Source organism: Falco punctatus (assembly GCF_963210335.1).
Source record: "Falco punctatus genome assembly, chromosome: 7".
Taxonomy (NCBI): domain Eukaryota; kingdom Metazoa; phylum Chordata; class Aves; order Falconiformes; family Falconidae; genus Falco; species Falco punctatus.
In genome coordinates this window covers 26,396,380-26,418,839 of record NC_137587.1, presented here as the reverse complement: position 1 = coordinate 26,418,839, position 22,460 = coordinate 26,396,380, and the positions used below count along the sequence as shown (strand labels likewise).

The 22,460-nt window shown below is 38.9% G+C and overlaps 1 protein-coding gene across 20 annotated transcripts in view; it reads left to right on the top strand.

Moving 5' to 3' along the window:
* LRRC4C (leucine rich repeat containing 4C) overlaps positions 1–22,460 on the top strand; it is a 548,895-nt gene that overhangs the window by 329,536 nt on the left and 196,899 nt on the right. The window contains exon 2 of one of the 20 annotated variants that reach the window (XM_080396368.1): positions 20,385–20,457. The exons of 18 other annotated variants lie outside the window; for them this stretch is intronic. The gene's annotated coding sequence lies outside the window, so the exon portion shown is untranslated. Of the gene's footprint in view, positions 1–8,989; positions 20,458–22,460 lie in introns of those variants that run through there. One more of the 20 variants, XM_080396380.1, reaches the window with a different exon arrangement.

Sequence of the window (22,460 nt, the reverse complement as noted above, 5' to 3'; positions counted from 1 at the left end):
GAGTTCTATGTGTCATTGCCACACAGGCTCCTCTGTGCTGGTGCAGAACCAATCTAGTGGAATAAGTGAATGTCTGACCGATGAGAACGACTCTCACACCAAGATGTGAGCACACTGTAACTCTGAAGTGCAGGAGAAACAGCTTTCCCTGGCACAGCTTTGACAAGAAATTGTGTTTGTGTCTGTCTCATATCCAGAAGCAAGAAGAATAAATCTGAACTGGGATTAAGAATCCCAACATACACAACTGAAACTTTGTATTTCTAGAATTCAATGCCTTACTTTTTTGGGGGGTTATAGGATTTTTGCAAATGGGGGAATGACTTTTGTAGATGGCCATGTGTACAGAATAGTGTCCCTTGTGAAACTGTGGGGAATTTCCCAAGCTACCAGTTTATAATCAAAGTATCTTGCATCAAAATTGCACATCCCAACATCTCTTGCAATCATTCAGTCTGTCACCTCATTATCAGATGCCAGAAAACCTCTGTAGATATCCAGAGGACAATCTTGATTGTTTCCACATCATGCTATATTGTTCTGAGACCAATGTTCATAGGCCAAAAAGAAAAGCTACTTAGTACCGATAATATATGTAACTCAAAAGGCAAACATTGCTATGTATAATCAAGCCTTGTGAGACAGGAGAACATTCTCAGGTAAACTGGCTGAATGCTATAAGGATTTACATGAACAGTGACCTTTGAAAATCTGGTATTTCAGTATCATGAACTGGAGTAATAAATGTTGTGACACCGTCTAGCTAATTTAGCTGATTCCATTCACTGCCAATCTCCACGTCTGTGTGTCTAGATCAAGGAGCAGAGGGGTTCAGTGCAAAGGCTTTGAATACCATGCAGTCAGCTTGTGTTCTGTCAGGTTGGCTGCATTTGGAAACCGGGAAGTAAGAAGGAGGTGGCAGTGGCAGCCTGCCAAAGGCAAATGAAGAAGGCAGCAGCACCAGCTTCAGGACAGGATGGGAAGGAGTCAGTGGGAGCAGTCCTGTCATAGAGAGCAGCAAATACAAGCCCTGAACTTTACAGCAGTTCATTTTACAATGGTGGCCAGCCCTTGTGATCTCGATGGTACATGTGCCATACACATCAAAGTACTGAGTGGCAAGAATTGGAGGGGAACAAGGCAGAGGCTCCCAAACTCAGTCCCCTGCAGATGGGCAGACCAAGTCCCATGACATCTCAAAGTGTCAGTGGCACCAGCACCTTTCCTCTTCACAGACTTATGCATAATAGCAAATAATATTGTCTAGGAGTGCTCCTAGGTGTCTACCAAACAATCTCTTCCAAAGTCTCATGTTGTGTCATGCAGACAGTGGCATCAGCCTGTTAATTACACCTGAGTTAACAGGCAAGCTGTAAGCAAAAGCAATGCTTTTTCTTTTCCCTTTCCTTGGAAAGGGAGGTGCTTCTAGTCCCATCTACTCTTTATATCTGGGAGCAGGGAAAGGAGCCACCTCTGATCTCTTCAGGGCTGTTCATACTTGTAGAAACAAGGGTTCCAGTGTTTGAATGGCATTTAGATAGATGTGTGTACCAAACTGAAGTCAGTAATATGCTGCCGGTGCCATGCATCACAGTGGTGCTCTGATAGGTAAAAGACTTGATAGTTAAATAATTTATTTATCCAACATTGTGATGTCTTTTTTTTTTTTTTTTCTTTTTTTTTTTTCTTCTTTTCTCCAGTGATAAGTATAGCCACCTTTCAGGAAAAGTGATTTTATATGTTATGTTCCATTATAAACAAATGAATTAACGGTTATGTCATATTCATATGTCCTGACGTCTCTCAGAAGGCGAGCCTTTTACTTGCGTTGTCTATAAAATGAAAGAATGGTTTACACATGCTGCACATTTTCAGTCTGAGTTTTGCAAAGAAGTCCTTGCCAGACAAGATACTTTATAATATAGTAATACCCTGGGTTTGCTTTACTTTATATTTCACCAGCTTTTTAAAGTCTTGAGTCAAGACAGACCTTGGAAATAAGATTATATTTTTCTTATTGTATAATTTAACTCATTTATCTATCTTATCTCTACCTTTCTTATTTATCTTACTGGTTTAGTGTAAGCAGAGAGGCTGTAGTACCCAGAAACAGCATGAGAGATGTAGCCTCAGCCCATATAAATCAGTGTAGCTCCTTTGAAGGCTGAGAATCTGGCCATTAATATTACGTGAAGTTACTGGGGTTTGACTTCTAGGATAGTTGACAGAGCGTGCACATCTCCAGGTAAAGTAAATGGAAGAGACAGGCTCAATATCTCTGAAAATCAGGCCCGTGATTTCTAATAGGTCATAGGAATTTATAAAAAAAGGATTAAATTCCACTATACCTTACAGTCTGCAAGCCCACCGACCTAGACACAGTTACACAGTTATGTGTGGTACACAGGTATAATTCAGCTCATGGAGAATCCTGGTTTTGTTTGGTTGGTTTTTTTCCTTCTAGTTTCACTCTGAAACATGTTGTTTCTTCCAGATACGTTTTCTGTGCTACGATCCACCATGTTGTTTACAATTTCCAGTTTTAATAGTACATTCATGCATCTGGTAAAGAAACACGATTCATTAGGGCAGATGGAAAGGGCTGGGTAATGCCTATGAAACATTTGGGGAAACTGAGTAAGATCTATGCTGCAGGGATCCACTGAAGCTGTAAATTCCCTTCTAGTAGGGAGTAGGCATAGGCTAAAAACTATTTTGGAACTTACTTCCTTTCTAGTACAGACAAGTAGCATTAATAAATGTCAGGTCCAATTGAATTTTGCTTGTGTTACGATATGTCCATCCTCGAGGCACACACTGCCCATGAAGGTGACAGAATAACAATTATTTTCTCTAACTTCAAGGAGTTTTCACACACATTGGGGTTCCTGCTGATTCACTGTCTAGGTTATCACTAAAAGTGAAATGCTATGCTAAAACCACATTGTAAATTGTGTTACTGTGTATGTTTGTATGGATAGAAAAAAAGGAAGCACAGGGCAAAAGTAAAAAAACCTGAAGTAATGTAAACTTCTGTTACACTTGACATTTGAGCTTTTCCAGTGAGTTCTTTGTGTAAAAGTCCATTCCTGGGCATTACTGTCACTTCTGCTTTCACTATGGAACATTAACTCTGTTTTCATTGCTCACATCTAGCAGTGATCAGATGAAGCGTGGCATATCCAAGCTGATAACCTATCATTTGCTTTCTTTTTAAATACAGACATATACACATATTTCACTACCATCCTTTTCCTACCATCTTCTTTTGTTAAAATGCTGGTTCTTCCATGTAGAAGAAAAAACAAAACAAAAGAAAACAAAACACCCCCATCCCCCACTTGTTTTTTTTTTCTTTTTTTTTTTTTTTCCCCCCTTTGCTGATGAAATATTTAAAGACATGCTTGTGAAATGATGACTGTTCCATCAGGCTAGATCTTAGCAGGCCATAAGGCAGCTCAAGCATCACACCCATTATCTGCTCTACAAGTTGATTCATCTTTCAGGAGTGAGCTTTGTTTAGGGTGAGAAGAATTACAGAAGGGATCACCTCTGCTATGCATGTAGCTGTATTTTTGGGGGTTGCTACTGTAAAGCTTTGCCTTGGGAACTAAGAGTGATGAAACAAGCTATTCCGCTGATTTTCCATTTCTGGAGATATGATTGTAGTCTGAGATACCTACTGAAACAGATAGCCTACTGTCAAGATGGATTTCCTAAATGCTGCAGCCCATTGAAAACTGTGGAAATAAACTGTTTTGCAAAACTGCTGCTGTGGCACAAAGGAATGTACATAGCAGAACTGTCTGGTGTAGGCAGAGGGGCTGTGTTGACAGGGCAACTGGAGACTGAAACAATAGGAATGTTGATTTGGGTTGCAGTGCAATCCTTTAATTACAGAAGCCTACAAGATTTAGTTTTTTTGTGTCTTTCTAGTGTTTTGCAAATTGTCTGTTACTACATGAACTGCCCTGTTAAGAATTCTTATTAACTTTAGGCTAATCTGAGCTAGGGTGCTAGGATAGAAAGGTTGGTCCTGTATGCATTTTAAGTGTTATTTCTGCCTCATAGGGCTATCGTATATCTTGTAACATAGGTGGTAACTATGTTAGAGAGGGGTGAGACAGTCTAGTAGGCCAAGTAAAGAGGAATGTGATGAGGGCAGAGGGATAGAAAAAAAAAAAAGGAGATTGTAGAATAAAAGTGGATACAACCATGTAATTGTATTACAACTTCTGAAGTGCTAATTTTCCCTTACCCCTGCAGGCCCTCCTAGACTCCATAAGAAGAGAGGGCAGAGCTAAAACAGGTCATAGAGACTCATAGAGGCAAGTGAGAGTTTAGCCATTGGCCACAAAAGTTGATATTCCAGTGATTAATATGTTGAAATACAGTGAATTAAGTAAGGGAAGGTGGAAGAATCTTGCATTTGTATTTATGCTGTAATTCTCTTAAGCTTTGTGTGCTAGGTGACTTTGAAAAGAAAAGCTGCAGGTTTACTGCAAATTTAAACACCTCCTATACCTCAAGTCACTAACTTACTAGGGACGTCTTATGTCGACATGTGATGATTATTCATTTTCAGAATCAGTCTTCGTGCATATCTGTGGCATTTTCAGATTTAGAGGCAGCCAAGTACATGAACTTCACTAATTTTCATATACCTTGTGGAAAAGTATCCAGAATGTTTTACATTAAAATTCAAGGTTCATACAGCACGCCTTCCGTTTAGCACTGCTGCAAATTAAACTCACTTATATATTAGGAAAGGTGCCAATGCAATCTTAATAGAAGGCTGGAGTGCTGAAATGATAAAGTAGTTCTTTTGCTGCCTTCCTTGGCACATGTTCAGCACCCCACTTTGATTCAAACATCATACCCCATTTGGTAAGACTCTTGAGAGTAATAAAAGACCATGTATTATGAATCTGATTTGTAAGGAGACGATGTAAGGCCCACTGGAAATCTGGTACAAAATAACCATAGATTTTTCAGATTGTGCATGTAACAGTTGTGGAGATCTGATTCTTATGCATGTGTACTTCTGAATGAAGAACTTCCTAACAGTCACTCTTCAATAAATGTCATAGGAATATAATCCTTGTTTGGACATTTGCCAGACTGAAGAACAGCCAGTCCTCCATTCTCATCTGCTGAATTAAGCACAATGAGTTACTTTGTTCATGAAGTGACGTCATCTGTGTCAAAATGATGTACCATGTCATTTTCCTGTGCACTCGGACTGATTGATTAGTTCACAGTCACCCTCAGTGTATTGCTGTTAAAGAGTTCATAGAGCTGATTGCTTTTGAAAGGATTATTTTCATTGAAAAAGGTCATTATTCCCAATAACACTTTTGAAATGAGCTGTTGCTTTTGGCATTTTATTTTTGTTTCAGCATTTTACATAGATATGCTGTTTGCATTATTTTTTATTGGAAATGTTATGGAAATGTTTCTTGGCATTTCTAATTTGTGGTTGATCTAATATTCAGTGAATGATGCAGAATACTATGATGACTTCCTAAAAATCCCCCAAATATTAAAAGGGTGAACAGGACATTGCTTACAAACACAGTAGCATGAAAACAATATTTTATAATGTTCAGAAAATGTTTTATGCATTTTATTTTTGATTTTTTATATTTCTAATACATTTTAATGCTAGCAAGCATGTTTTCCGCACCAGTAATTTCAATTTTAAAATAGCGTTTGGAGGCACTCTGTTTAAGTTCCATAGGAAGCTGTTAAACAGATACTGTGTTCCACCTCTAAGCTGTAAGGATTGTATTTGTTGATGTGGTGGCATTTTTAAAATATATATAGGTATATGTAAATACATGTATATGGGTGCACAAGTAGTCCTGATAAGAAATTGTTATTAAAGGACAGGTGAATAATGGCAATAACATAAACTTTGCACACTTTTGTTTCCTGATTTAGAGCGGGAGGCAAAAATATGATTTAACATATTTTTAAATAAGATATATGATTTCTTAGACAAGGCTGTATTCAAAAGTGTGTCTTCAAAAGTGCTGTCATTAGGCACAGGCTGATTGTATCATTCAACAGTGAAAAACAGGGAGTGATCTTGTTCTGAATAATTGCTTTAGATTGGCATGAAGGGACCTCTACTAGGAACTTAGGTATAACTTGAGGACTTAGCAGGAGGAGGTGGTGGGAGAAGGAGGGAATCTGAACGTATTGGCCATTTAGAGAATGACTATCTGCTGACAGTGTTAGGTAGCAGGGAAATGACAAAGGAGGTTCTAGAAGGCACTAGGTATTACTAGCAGCCTTAGAGGAATATTAGTGCTATAATTTAATAAACTGTATGTAGTGTGACATATTGGATACTATTCTAAGAAGAAAAAATGTGATTTGGAACATGCTTAGAGTAGGGAGAGCTACAGTGAAATTCAAAGAATATGAAAAGACATCGCCTGTGTAGTGTCATCCAGCTGAATCTGAGAGGAGATGAAAGGATTTTCTATAAACATATTGGAGGGGGAAAATACTTCTGTTAAAGGATAAGATTAAAACCACATAAATTATTATTAACTGATCATAAATAAACTGAGAGTAGATTTGAAGGAAGTCTTCAATAAGATGTGAAGTGAGGCTCTAAAATGATGTCTCAGTACAGTGGAGTCAAAGAATCTAAATGGGTTTAAGGTGAAGTTTGAAATAAGCCTCTGAAAGGACATATAAATATGTCCAAGAATTCCTGGCAAAATAAGTATGAATATTAATATCTGATGTTCCAGTATATCTAAAGGATGTTGAAAGAAGTCTTGACAGTCTCTAATTTGTGCTTTTATTTGTGTTAGTCTTAATCTTCAAAGCTTTTCTGGTCATTTACTGAGTCCAGGGAGGTGTTTTTTCTTTCTCTTCTGCAACTGGAGAATTCAGAATTAAATTACTAGAATTAAAATCCAAGGAGAGACAATACAGTAATTTGCACTGGAATTAAATTCTTCTAACTGGTTCATTGGTATATCCTACTCATATTTTTAAGCTTAAATTTCTCTCCATATTTAAGATCAGAAGGAAATTTAATCTCCTCAGTTCAAGTTAGCATGGCTGTCAAGTTAGTATGTTACTATGGCTGTCTTTTTCTGTTCTGTCTGTTTTTAAAAGTGGTTTGTTTTTTGGTTGTTTGGGGTATTTTTTGTTGTTTTTTTTTGTTTGTTTGTTTGTTTTTTTAATTGGTGATGGAGTTTTGCTTCTCTTCATTCACTGTACTGGGAGGGTATAGTTCCATTTTCTAGGGTGATCTGGAAATTTTATTAAAAGAATTCCTTGCTTTCATTCTTATATAGGATATGCATGATATTACAGTCATCTTCAATCTCTTCTGTTCTCCTTCTGTGGTACATTACAGTTGTGAAAATTTCTCTCGTTGTGTGTTGCAGCTATGGCCAAACCACCTTAGAAAATGTTCACAGAAATCACTGAGAAATACTTTTATCAAAAAAGCACTTCTCCCAGTCTATGATTGGTTTCTCAGTATATGTGGATTTACAAGCTGCTGAAGAAAGTTTATACGATATTAATTCTTCGCTGGGAGAAAGGTAATTGGATAAAGACACAGTATGTTCATAGAATCACAGAATGTTTCGGGTTGGAAGGGACATTAAAGATCATCTAGTTCCACCCTCCCTGCCATGGGCAGGGACACCTGCCACTAGACCAGGTTGCTCACAGCCCCATCCAGCCTGGCCTTGAACACCACCAGGGATGGGGCATCCACAGCTGCTCTGGGCAGCCTGTGCCAGTGTCTCACCACCCTCACAGTAAAGAATTTCTTCCTAATATCTAATGTAAATCTGCCTCCTTCCAGTTTAAAACCATTCCCCCTTGTCCTGTCACTACAGTTCCTACTAAAAAGTCTGTCCCCATCTTTCTTATAAGAGCCCTTTAGGTACCAGAAGGCCGCTATAAGGTCTCCCTGGAGCCTTCTCCTCTCCAGGCTGAACAACCCCATCTCTCTCAGTCTGTCTTCATAGGAGAGGAGCTCTGGGCCTCTGATCGTCTTTGTGACCTTCCTCTGGACTCACTCCAACTGGTCCATGGTTGGGGGCTCCAGAGCTGAATGCAGTACTACAGGTGGGGTCTCACAAGAGTGGAGTACAGGGGGAGAATCACCTCCTTCAACCTGCTGGTCATGCTTCTTTTGATGCAGCCCAGGATGCAGTTGGCTTTCTGGGCTGCAAGTGCATATTGTTGGGTCCTGTTGAGCTACTCATCAACCAACACCCCCAAGTCTTTCTCCTTGGGGCTGCTCTCAATCCATCTTCTGCCCAGCCTGTATTTGAGCTTGGGATTGCCCTGACCCAGGTGCAGGACCTTGCACTTGGTCTTGTTGAACTTCATGAGGTTTGTTTGGGCCCACCTCTCCAGATCCATCTGGATGGCGCCAATTCCCTCCAGGATGTTGACCGCACCACTCAGCTTGGTGTCCTCAGCAGACTTGCTGAGGGTGCACTCGATCCCACTGTCCATGTCCCTGACAAAGATGTTGAAGAGCACCAACCCCAGTAGAGGTCCCTGATGAGTGCCACTTGTCACTGGTCTCTACTTGGACATCAAGCCATTGACCATGACTCTGACTGCAACTATCCAGCCAATTACTTATTCACACAGCTGTCCATCTGCCAAATCCATGTCTCTCCAGTTTAGAGACAAGGATGTCATGTAGTACACTGTCAAGTCCAATGTGCTTAAAAATTTAAAGATGCTAAAATTTTTAAAGTGTTAGAAAATGTCTATAAAACTTATTCCTCTTTCCTTAAACTATAATTTCTATCTGAAATTTTATACTGTAAACCAGTATCCAGGGACCTAGAACTCAGGAAAAACTGTGTTTAAACTACTGACATTTGTTTGTTCATCATTTGGACATCTTTCATCCTTTTGTCGTTAGGAACCTCTGTAGACTAAAATTGAATTGTTTCATGACATCACCTTCAGTGAGATCAGTGGAGAGCTACTTTGAAGGTGCCAGAGCACTGGAACAGTCTGCTTAGGGAGGCTGTGGAGTCTTCTTCTTTGGAGATATTCAAAACTTGCCTAGACATGATCCTGTGTAACCTGCTCTGGGTGAACCTGCTTTAGCAGAGGGTCAGACTAGATGATCTCTAGAGGTCCCTTCCAGCCCTGATGGTTCTGTAATTCTGCTGTTCTTTAATTCCAGTTTTTTGAATGGTTACTGTGCCTTCAAAAAATTCTCTTCCTGAGGTTGAGGATCTGCCTAACTAAAATATTGCGTAAGCTTTTCTTGTCCTCCTTCTCCTTCTCCTCCTTTTTTTTTTTTTCATTCCCCTTTTATTTTCTATTTTTTTATAAGGCTTGATCCTACCTTTATTACAAGCAAGGTCTGCTCAGCGGAATTGGTGTGGCTTCTTAATTATGTTGTGGTTTTTGTCCCAGTTGTGGCTGCCTTCTGTTTATGAACTGTTTCATATATAATAATTTGGGAACTCTCTACAATAAAGATGTTACATAAGTATATGCTAATTAACAGAATGCATTTTAGTTCATATTTGAAAAACTGTAATTGAAAAATGATCTGCAAATGTTTCTACAGCTGTTAATATATTTTTCTCAACTTTTAAGAGTCATTACCAGGCACGTTCTGAATAAATTCACAGCAAAATTAATAAAACTTTAGGCTTCATTCATCTATTTGTGAACAGGTCCATTGAGTTGTTACTGGATGTGAATAAAATAGCATCCTATTACATATCAGTGACATAACTTTTTTATCCAGTTATGCTGTTTTAGGTCCTGTTCTTCCTGCCTAAAAAGGAAAAGAAGCCTGAAAATATTGAAAAATGTATTCTCATTTCAAGGCTGTTTCATCTGGCTTATACTGCAATCATCTTCACACCATGCAAAATCTGCCCTTTTCATACTGAAGTATGATAAGTAAGTATTTAATGAAGGCTTACCAAAAAATTTGTACCAGAATGAAGTAATATCAGCAAACATTAGTGTGCCAATATCTAGTGCATATGCTAGCACAGTAGATGCTGTAGGTGGACATAATTAGCATAGTCATTCAGCACATGTACTGACTCTGTAGAGAAAATGCAGCCACATTCCTAGCACTATATATTCAATAGCATGCTAGCCATGTTCTAAGGGGGGGACATACCCCAGTTTTCAGAACTAAAGCAGATGTAATGTTTGGTTGTACCTGATCTTGAAGCAGCTGTGTACTGAGATAATGTATGGAGTACATTCAGTATCACAGCTGCAGTACTGTGCTTAATCTGGCAGCGAGAAAGAGCTAAACAGTAATAGTAACTGTTTGCCATAAAGATGGTATGTGATATGTGATTTGCATTTCAGAAACCATAGAGATCCTAGCCTTTACTATTCATAGGTATATTAGTGGTATCTAATCAGGAATCAAATCAGATTTTCAGTAATAGCATTAAATTCTATATTTTTTGCAAGTTTCAGTTGGGATCTTCACCTAATAGCAAGATTAAATAATCATTTTCTGGTATAACAGGCTTCTACCATGTAAGAAATTACTTTTGCCCTCTGTGTGTCTGGAGGAGGTGAACTGGCATAGTCTTAGCTGTGCATCTGTGCTTATCTTTCAAGAAATAATTAATGTAAAGCTTGTAGCTTCTTACGCATTTCATACATTCTGTCTGCTAGCATTACATGATAATGTAAATAAGACAAGGTAGTTTGGGAAGTAGGGTTTCAAAATTTCAATTTATTTTTTTTCAACAGCCTTATAAACATTAATTAATATTCACCCATCTGTCTCCTTGCACTTCCTGCTTCTCTACTTATGCAAATAAGACCGCCAATTTAGTGTGGAGGCTGGCAAGCCATTAAGGGGCACTTTGTGCAAATGTGTTGCAAAAGCATAGACTTGTTTCTTATAGTTAAGAGGCCAGCCCTGAGAAGGCTGAACTGCAAGTATGGAAACATTAAAAAAAAAATATCTAATGCCAGTTCTTCAGAACTAGCTATTTCAATAGTTTATGGGAGGTGTGCCAGGAAGGAATAAGGTGTATTTCTGCAAGTGTCTGGATTGGGAAATGAGTCAAGGAGCTGATTAAATGTCCAGCTATATAGGCTGTTGTTGAAGTCAACACAGGATCAAGACTACTTTGTTATGGCATTTTGCAGTCCAATCCAAACACTTGCAGCTTCCTAAGACTGAATGTTTAATGATTCCCTGCTCTTAAGTCCCTTGTTGAAAATTATATGCTTTTCTGTTTTATAGGTGGAAAGGGGAGAGTAAGATAATGGTTGAAAGTTGATCATTGGGAATCTACATGTGCTTTGCTGAATCCTAATCCAAACCTGATTTATTGTCTGCTCTAATTTCTCTAATATCTGCTTCCCTGACAATATTTAACATATTCAATAGACTGGAAACTAGAAAGGTGTTGTTAATGCTGTTGCACACATGAGGAAGTAAGATACAGACTGAACACTAGATCCACAAAGGGAAATTCCTGACTCTTGGACTAGCAACCGAGTGAGGCATCTGAACTATAGGGTTTAATATATAAGTACTATCTGGAGAGTATCCACAGTTATGACAGTAAGTATGAGAGGGGAACTGTAAAAGCCCTCCAATACGAGAACAGTTTGTACTGAAAATAAGTTGTTCCTTTTACAAACTGAAGAGGGCTCTTTGGTTTCTCTAAAAAGACAACAGGAATAAGAGGCACCAACCCAAACCTCCTACATGCCAAGCAAAAGTTAATAAAGAGGCAAAGCCTCTCTTCTGGTCAAATTTCAGCATGTAACAGGTGAATACAATTTTATTTTCTTTTGATGTCAATTCTGTAGATATTTCTTAGGTAATGATTTACTTACTGATTTGGGCCTCGTAGTGGTACACCCAAGAAAATACTTCATCTGTGCATTTCACGTTTAGACATGAAAGAAATGTGAATGGCCTCAGTTCTGACATAACAGAAACAATGCTGAGTATATTCAGAAACAACCACAGTGCTTACAGGACTTTACTGGTTAAAAGTCCAGTGCCTGGCACACATGTGATGGGAACTTTGACTGACCTTTTATTCTTTGACTTAGGTAACTGTATTGAGAAGAAATTTGGATCCAGGTATGCTATATCCAAGGCAAAAATGTTACTTACCACTGTCCCACTTTACAGCCAATTGTCTTTCACAAGCAAGAGCCTTCCATTCACAGTGCTTCAGTTTAGCTATCAAATAAGGATAAGAACATTTTTTTTTATTTCAAAGGAGGCCTCATTAGGTTCATGAAATGTTTTGAGAAATCCTGGGATATGCAATAAGAGCCAGTAAAGAACTATCCTGGTTTTGTAATGAACCTTACTCTACCAGCTATGAGCTACAAGTGTCTCTTCCAACAAGAAACCAAGAATTCTTATTTCTATTTCCAAGGCTCAGGGTTCATCTTTAATTACATTAATATTTTGTGTATGCACAAAATTGTCTGTGCCCTGTTATGCTTTTTGATTTCTAAATTTAGGCAGAAACTTTCCTGCACTTTTTTATTTTCTGTAAAATATTTCCTTTTAAGATACATAAATGCAGGGATGTATGTAGGTGCATATAGTGAACTAGTTTCTGGTTAAGGCAGGAAATCAAAAGAGCTATATGTACATTTTTAGGTCATAATTTGGCTTGATATCTTATATATAAGTAAGGCCATAATAAAAGTAAATAAATAAAGGCAAGACTTTACACTGGATCAAACCTGTGATCAGGTGTTCATTTGTGATCATGCCTATTCTAAAAAGTAGATTATAATGGAATGAACTTTTTAGCTTCTCTCATTTCCTGGTTGGTGTATGCCTTGGAGCTTTAGGATTTGTATCTCAAAAATTATTCTTTTTTACATGTTCTCATTAAGCCTATTAAGTCTAATGCTTATCTGAATTCTAAGCTTCTGTTTTCTGTGCTATCTTAGCACAGCTAGAACTATAGATTAAAGGTACTTTATGTTTTAAATTTAAAAAAAAAGAAAAGCTTTTTAAAAAAATTCTGCTTTTGGATTTAATTGAATATTGGCCTGATTGTGTTCTTCTTTGAGTAGTAGAGATTAATGAAAATGTATGTATATCTTTGCTGCTGTTTCAGGAAACTCCAAGAAAGCTCTCCCAGTGAGCATTGCCTAAACTGGAATATCTCTTCTTCATTGGCAAAATATCTGTGTCATTACTGCAGGTCATTAGGCTATCTCCAAATCATTAGCAGATGGACAATAACATTTATGCCAAAACGTTAAGTGCACGAACAGCTCTAAGAGCTTTGACCAGCCTCACCTGGGGCCTCCATCCACATCCCTGCCCATAGGCCCAAAGGCTGCATTTAAGCTCAGCCGTGAGTCTTCAGCCTCTGTCTGAGCTATGCTGTAGGAGGCTTGCTCAGCTGTGTCTAGATGTAGACACTGTTGATCTGGACCTTAACCCATGGACTGGCTTGACCTGTCTGGTCCCTCTGAACCTGCTCAGTGATCTCTGGACAGTATTTGACCCTGATTACCCTTAATTGCTCTTGATCTGCAGATTGTTCTCCTGGCTTCCTCTTGGACCTGCCTTATTGCTATGAACTTTCCTGCTGATCTGCACTCTTGGTTGAACCTGGTCATGATCTCTGGATTTGCTCCCTCTCTGAGAGGCCCCTGGCCTGCTGAACCTTTTTATTGCGCTTAACTTTTGTCTCCTCATTACTTGGAGAGCAGCTGACTGTTGCTGTCCCCTGATGGTCATTCTTGATGAAGATACTTGATGAGGAATGATAGGAAAACTACTATCTCTGAAGGGTAGCTCATTATGCTTTATGACCTTGTGGTCAAATGGAGAGTAAAGAAACAAAAGAGTTTAAAATACAGGCCTCCTTAGAATATTATGGATCTATTCTTCATGTTTAAATGATTTTTCTCTTGTGTGGTATGTAAGCAGAAAAGAAAGAGTAGGAGAAGCCTTTCAAGTTTCAGTCCTTAAAGTAGCCACAGAAATTAAGTGGAACTCTATTAGGAGCTTAGAATTTGACTGGAAATAAAACAGGACTCAGAAGACATTCTACCTTTGGAAACTGGGCTACAAATCAAAACTGATACCTGAATCGTTAGTCTTCTAAAATATTGGTTTGGTTAAAAATAGTGACCTGTCTTTTAGGACAGAATTTTCACGCAGTTTTTGTGACTGCTGGGTCACCAGCAGGAGACAAATTGCAGGTACTAAAGAAAAGGGCAAGTATGGGCTAAAGGCAGATCATTGCTTACTGTTGTGCTTTTGGCTGCTTTCTGTGTTGAATCTGTTCTCTGTGGGTTGAGTCTGACTACCTTAAGGAATGTTCTGCTATGGAGGTAGGATTTGGCTTACGACTCCACACATGAGAACAGCCAGGACCAAATGCCATTTTCACAAGTTGCTGGTCTTGCACAAATGCATCCAAGCAGGCTAGCCAGTCCTTATTCAGAACTGGAGAACATCATCAGGAAGTAGTTCCTGGAAAGATTCCCATAATCATCACTGCTATGTATAAGATGTTTGTTAGCTAATGTCAAATCCTGATTCAGAGTGCTGGAACAGGCTGCTCAGAGATGTTGTGGAGTCTTCTTCTCTGGAGATATTCAAGCCTGCCTGGATGCAACTCTACAACCTGCTCTAGGTGAATCTGCTTTAGCAGAGGATTGGGCTAGATCAGGGGTCCTCAAACTTTTAAACAGGGGGCCGGTGCACGGATGAAGTGGCTGCATCTGTGGCTGCTTGGTTTCCCCCCCCAGCCCCTGCCGGGGGGGGGGGGCGGGGGGGTTCGTAAACACCGGGGGCCAGATTGAGGACCCTGGGGGGCCGTACCCAGCCCGCGGGCCGTAGTTTGAGGACCCCTTGGCTAGATGATCTCCAGAGGTCCCTTCCAACCTTGACTGTTCTGTGATCAAGAAGCATTGCGGACAAGGGAAATACTAGTATTTTGCTTACTTGTCCCCCTGGTAGAAGCATTATAAGTTTTTGAGGAAGAGTTCTTGAAAGTATAGTTGGTAGAAGGACTTAATATGATTTTCCTGCTTTTGTCAGACTGGTTTGCATGGTAAGGGCCCTGGGTGTTCTGCAGACAGGACTTATGTTGTTACTCCTTTCTATTGGATGTGCATATATGACTATCAAATTAATTGAGACCTATTTGCTCCCAGTCCAGGGTTTTTAATAGACAGTATATATAGTCTTAAAGAATGAAGGGCACTGCTCTTGCTAATGGTTGTTGTAGTTGTTGACCATCACAATGACTTTCAACCAAAAATTTTCTGGTGCTAGAAAAGCAGAGTTTAATTAAAAATGTATCTGTGATGTGTATGTATGGTATAGTATCTGTGGTAAGAAATATGTTAAATATATATACCTTCCTGACATGACAAAAGAGCATAAAATTCCTCAGCTGTCCAGTAGCTGTTCTGGCTGCCACACAGCTGCCATCTCCACTTGGTCAGAAAAGTACATCTCAAAACTGTTAATAATGCTTTCATATTGAGTCTTTTGAAGAGTCTTATCTTTACAAAAGAGGTAAGACCCTTACTGGTGAGATTATAATTGAAGATATTTTATTTTGGTAAAATAAAAATAGTTGTGCTTTCTTTTATGTTAAATGCTAAGTTTGGAAGGATGGTTTGGAGGTTTTCAATGACTAAATGCTTGGGTATGATTTCTCTTGAAGTTGAAAGCATTGTAGAGAAGGCAATAACTATATTCTTCAGACTGCATGATGTGTCAGCTCAGCATATTTTGGCTTTTAAAATGTTTTTTAGACCGAGAAGGACAACGATTTTTCTCCCTTCTTTTTCTCTTTCGAATAATTTGTCCTAAAATGCTTCAGAAGCTCCTCTGATACAGTTGATACCTAAGTGAAACAATCTTGAAATGCTCAATGACACAATCAGCAAAATGTTTTGTTGGAAATTGAAGGCTGAGTAGTGTAGACACTGATCTTCATGAGATAGTTAAGTATTAAAATAACTAAAATAAACTACACATCTGAAAGCAGCTTGGACATGCAAAAAATTGTTATTTGTTGATCACTTAAGTAGTGGCTTGCTCATTGGGATGATATCATGCCTGTGCTGTGTTTGAGATAGCAGGTATTGTAAGCTGATCAAAGCATATTGCACAACATATTAGCTGAAATTGTTGACTGCATGGTTCTAGGGTATAAAATTCCAAAGCTCAAGGGTACAATATTCTCAGTTTATTATACTTCTGTTTATTACATTTATTTTTAGTAGCTGGAATGTTCCCTTAGGCAGTACCATCAGAAAATGTGAGAACGTTAAGGTTAGAACATGAGTTGTAAAATGATGCATTTTGGGACTTGCAGCTCTAGTTTCTGATCTACATAGCCGCTTACCTTCATGGCTTTGAGTCCATGATACTGGATGTTGTGAATCACTGGTTTTGTTTTTCTCCTTTGCCAAATATAGGAGATTAGAGAATGTATCTATGTCTGTTTTTCACAGATTTAAGGAAAAAAACCCCACTAAACAAAAATCAAACAGCGTCAGCTTTTCATTGTCATTTCATTTCCACTGATGTAAGAACATCCAGAACAAACCCTCTACAAGTCTCAAGTGAAAAAACAGTAATGGATTTTCAATTAGCCCAAAAAGCTACTTCAAATGAGCGTTGAAGGAAAAGTGCTCTTTTAAATAGTTTGGTAACAATAAAAATTACTTTGAAGTGAGTTGACAGGATGAAGAACAGAACTAGACTAGACTTTTGAAATTTATTTGAAACAGAAGAAATCTTTGTGAAGTAGAGTTTATTCATTGTTTAGCTGAAAAAAATACTGTATACAGAAATGGCTCTAAAAGAATTTTCCACTTGTAAACAAGCATCCTTACTCCTGACGTAATTATCTCCAAAGATAGAATAGATATTTTAACACAGCATTTAGACCCACCTGACAGCTGCACCACAGGGCACTCTAGCTTTTTTATCTATGGAACAAAGAATTGGTTTGCTGGTAGAGAGCTAATAGCCACTTTTTGTTTCACTTCAGTTTTCGTCCCTGCCTTTGTGTAATACTTCGGGTGTATGTACAAGAAAAGGAGACAGTTGGAATATTAACACAATCAGAAATTTTCCAAATAAAACCAATGTCAAAATGTGCTAAGCGCTAGTGCCCTTACTTAGTGCAAAACATTAATACCTAAGTTAAAAGTTTGGGCATCCTTTAGGAAAGCTGGCATGCTATATTGTATGAAGTACACTGCATATGTTTACACAGAGTAACACTCAGTCAAGTTGAACCTCTAGTTTAGTGTCTGAGGCCAAATCTGGAAAAAAAGAGAAGTTTTGTGGTTTTCTTGTTGTTTTGTGAACTGCTGACCAGTATAGTTCCAGAACAACCTGTAAACCTGAAAACCATCACTCTTCTCTTTGTGTTCAAGTTACATTCTATGTAACTTAGCATTTTGGCTTACCTAGCACTGAGGATTTGGAAAAATTTCTTCCATATTTCTGACAGCAGGAAGTCTAGTCAGTATTTAAACTCACTTGGCCTTAATAATTTGACATTCCACTGTTGAAAGTAGTCTGTCTGTAAGGAACTATCCTCTGGTGGTTTGGAAATTGTCTTGAGTGTGCAGGTAGGTCTGAGTCCTAGTTACTGTATTGCTCTGACTCCTGCCCTGGAAGCAGCCTTCAAGCACTTAGAGATCAAGTCCACAAGTGCTAATGGGCATATTCACTGTGATAAATGCTACAGCTGACATGAATCCAGCTTGCACAAAATTTATGAAAACTAACCTTTCATGTGTTGGGATAAAAAGTGGAAACAGATATCAATAGCTTATATGACAAAGTGAAAGAAAACAACTTGCATTAAAATATCAAATGGTGATCGCTGCTTGAAAACTGCATTCTTTATTACTATAAATTTAATTACTGTAAATCTAATATGCCAAATGACATGTATGGCAGCTGTGCCCTGTGCCTTGGCCAAGAGCTGAGACCAAGACAAAAGATCTGAGTGTGGGAAGCCACTGCAAACAGGGCAATGCAAAGAAGACCCGAGTGTAATGAGCTGTGATCTGAGCTATGGACCAAAAACCAAGAGAGCAATACCTGAAACTGCTGGAAAGATATAGCACAGTATCAGTGTGGATGGCTCATACTGTCAACCTCGCCTAACCCTAGCTATATCCCTTGCTTATTCCACTTAATTCATTGAATGTAGTATCTTAACTACTTAACAGTGCACAGTACAACTGTTCATGCTTTTATATATACAAGAGATGAGAATTATATTTAGATAGTAACTGCAATCTTTTTATAACGCTGACAAAATCCATGACTGACTAGTTGGTATCCATATTGATAGTGTTAAACTGAAAAGGACGACAGTGAATCTAACAGGCTGTGTGAGGGTAAAAATTCAGGGGCATAGAGCCCTCCAAGTTTATGTTGTTTAATTTCCTAGAAGGGTTCTTCAGTTATTCTTTTGCAAGTAAGAACTGTCAGGGCTGTAGCAGTAAGCTGAAATCAAATAATCTTTTTGTCCTTGTCCTTTTAATTTTGCATATGTTTGGCAATTTATTTTCACAAGTTATTAAAGTGCAGTGCAAAAATTGCAGCATATGAGGACATGCACTCATATGATTATTGAACACCTACTGAAGAGAAAAACTTTCCTTCCAGCTATAATGTTTGGTTAGGGTAAATAGCATGTTCCTAAGATGATTTCATATATAAAAGACTGCATGACAAATAAAGCTGTCGTGTTTCTGAAACCAAGGCATAAATCTGAAAAATTTGTATCAGGGAGTTTGGCGTGGAGAGGAAAAGAGGGGTTGGGAACAAAAGAGGAAGAGGAGACAATATCTAAACTCTGTGTGAATATATAGAAGATGAAGTGATGGGCTTTCCCTAAACAAATGGAACTGATACAGGGTTTGTACCCCTTTTTATTAATTCATTGTGTGAACCGAGGGTAAAACTCAGGTTCAGCAGCTGGATTTCTCCAGTAAGGGTAATTTTCCTAGCTGAAGGATTTTCAGTATTCTTTAAAAGAGTAAATCATTATCTGTAAATTAGACTTAAGGATTGCAGGTTGACTCCTAAGGTTGCCTTATGCATCCCCATCCGTATATCAATTCAGGTATGCTGTTATTACCAAGTGCAATGATAATGTGAAGATTTTTTATTGATGGCTAGAGTTATCCTGGTTTTCAGTGGTAGGTTTTCCTCTCCCTGATGGCTACTTTCTCCCTGTAATCAGGGTAGATGACAAGTGTTGTTGCCAGATCTGCGTGTTTATCCAGCTCTGAGTAGATAATTAATATCCCAAAGCACTTTTAGAAAGTTTGAATTCTCTTTCTCTTCAGTGTTTTTGAACATATGTATGTGGGGAGTGAGTTGGGCCTGTGGAGAAATCTCTATCCCTGAGTAGTCTGCTAGGTGCAATGCTAGTGTGTAAGGTGTCCAGATGAAGCAGTGCCAGGGCTGTAAGCGCGACCTCCCCTCCTGGGGGCCTGGCAGTGGGGGCCTGGCAGCAGGGCCCAGGCCACGGCAGGCAGGAACTTCCCCCTCCCACTGGTGGCCTTGGCGTGAGGGTCCCTGGCAGTGCTGTGGGGAGGCCTGGGCCATGGTTGACTCCCATCCTGCAGTAGCTGCTCTAGGCTGAGGGTCCAGTTCTGGGCCCCAACAGAGCTCCCATTGCTATCACCTCACAGCTGGGCCACTGCCTGGCCTGGCCATCCCTGGCTGCTCTCACTGATGTGCCTCATCACTATGGGCTTGTCTGGCAATCTGGGCTCTCATCTGAACCTGGTGACCCCCTGTCCTGTCCTGCTTCACTCTCTGTGGGATGGGCACTGGGGGGCCAGGGTGCCTTGTGGCTCCTGGGGCTGGGCTGGCGGGGAGCTGCCGGGCAGCATCTCACAGCACCCCAGGCACTCTAACACAGCCTTCCACATCTGACATAAACATGCTTAACAGTTTTCTTGGCAAAGATTTTTCTCAGTAATTCCTTCTGGAGCTGTTTTACTCTGTTTTCTTCTTTGATGAACAGTTATTTTTAGTGAGTCTAGGCATCCTGTGTCTGATCCGGATAATATCCATGTTAATCTGTTTGTTCTAGAAAGCATTTAGATAATTTGATGATTAAATCACAAGCATATTCTAGAAAACTCTTTGAATATATATTGATGCAAGATACTTGGATCAACTAAAGCAGGAGAAAACACTGAATGAACTATTTTATTTGTACGTTATATAGATGTAATACTTTCACACATTAGGTGTATAAATCTGGAAAAAGTCATTGGTGGTATCTAGTGCTTTTTGTAAGTGTTCGGGAATTTCTACCAAATGGCAAAAGCTATTATTTTTTTGTGTGTATATGTTGTGGTTGCAGAGGAATGCAATCTGGAAAGTCCAGAGCTGAATGAGATGTTTCTTCGAACGAAGTAACTGAAACTCTTTTCAAGGTAATACAGTTTACTCGTATCGCACTTTCCCTCCAAAGATCAACTCAAAAGACTGTGAAGACTAAATTCATTAGTCTGGCTTTAACTCTGAATCCAAAGGACCTTTTACTTAGGACTTTAAGAAATACCAAAGGGACCTTTATATTTACAGATTTTGACAACATCATAATAAGCCTCACAGGCCTTTCTTCCTAAATTTAATAAAATCTGCAGTGCAAACTATGCAAATGCATTTTGTCATTCTCCTCCCTGAGTTGCCTCTTAGCATTTTGTCACAGTGAGCATGATTAGGTTAGAATAGTGGTTTTTCCACAAGCACCTGTTGTACATCTAAAATGAAAATAGGAGGGGAGAAAAAAACCCCAACCCATAGCCTTGTGGCAGGGGAAACTGTGTGCCTTTTCTCCTCAGCGAATGACATTAGCACTGACAACTATAAATGTGAAATCACTTAAGATATTCACCATTAAAATAAAGGTTTCTGATCACTTCATGTGTGTAATTTCTGTAGAATAGCCTAATTTTTTTCCCCGGTTAGATAAAAATTTAAGATCATCAGTACTTGAATTGACTAGAAGAGTAATCCATGCAGCTCGTGTGGCACTTTTTCCAGGTGGATTCTAGGGCTGAGGGGCAGAAAGTTTATGAATGTCTCTCTTTGGACTTCATCATTCACTAGCATAGAAATCAGTTGTGGAAAAGGCAATGCCAGCTTCCATCAGCAAGTCTGAATCTAATTAGCAAAGGAGTGGATGTTGCAGTCTGTGAATTTTTCGATGAATAGATGAAGTGCAATAAGCAGGAAGAATGGCTTACATCCGTTACTGACAGAACATATGTGCGGAGTGTTTGGTGCCCTTGATGAGTACCCAGGTAATGGTGTATCTCACTTCCATCGTGAAGAAATAATCTAATTTATGTGCTTCCCATTCTCCACATTTCAGAAAAATATTGGTTTGTTTTAACTTTAATCTCTCATCTATGAAGGTGTCAAGTCTTTCCATATCGTAAGTTGTGCTGCATTTTAAGTTTATACATAATTTAACAACTTGTAATTTGGGGGGGGGGATCTAAATCTAATTCATCTAGAGCAAATGAAGGTAATAATGAAGTTACTGACACTACTGAAGCCTTTTTTTCAGGTATCATTTTTTTTTAATGAGGCCTGATCAGTCTGGCTTCTCACCCAAGGACACTCAGCACTCCATGAGAATCCTTACAATTAAAGGAAAATATCAATCCCCTTATCTAGCAGAAGCAATAATCTGTCATTTAGAAACTGTATCATACCATAGTCAAACAAGTATCGCAGAAATGAAAATAGAATAATGTAGCCATAGATTAGATTCAGCTCTGAAAATAATGAGAAATACCACCTTAGATGATGTACAGATTTTTCAAAAAGATAATTAATGTAAATGTGTATGAGTATCAGGCGAGTTTGCTTAACATATAATGATGTATTACTGCGAATGGAATTGTGTGAATTGAAATGCAGGGAAGGGAAGAAAAGGATAAACTTTAAAGCTGTTGCACTGAAATAAGTGGCTGGAGATTGTAAAATATTGAGATTAGGCCAGGGGAGGTGATACAACAATCTAGAGAATAGCTGAGAGATGAAAAAGCAATTATCAGTGTGAAAGAAGAGAAGGAAAAGTACTGGAAGTTAAAGACAGAGCTTACTTCCTCTAGAGGACTTTTGGAAATAGCTGCAAAACAACTACTGAAGAGAACAGCCTTTTAAAAAGCCCAACAAATAAAAACCCCAAACCCCACAAACCAAATCTCAAAAAATAACCCCCCCCAAACCTCCCACCAAAACAAAATAAAAATCCCCGATAATTTTCAGTTTTTAATTTCCTCTAGCAAGTAGTGGCAAGGGCAGGCTCCTTCACTCAGCTAGAGAGCAGACAATTACTTTCTTCCAGGGCCCTAGCACAGCTCTTTGAAGCAAGTGTTCAAGCTGTACATGTAGGTTGGGATCTCAGGGTGGATGCAGGCTG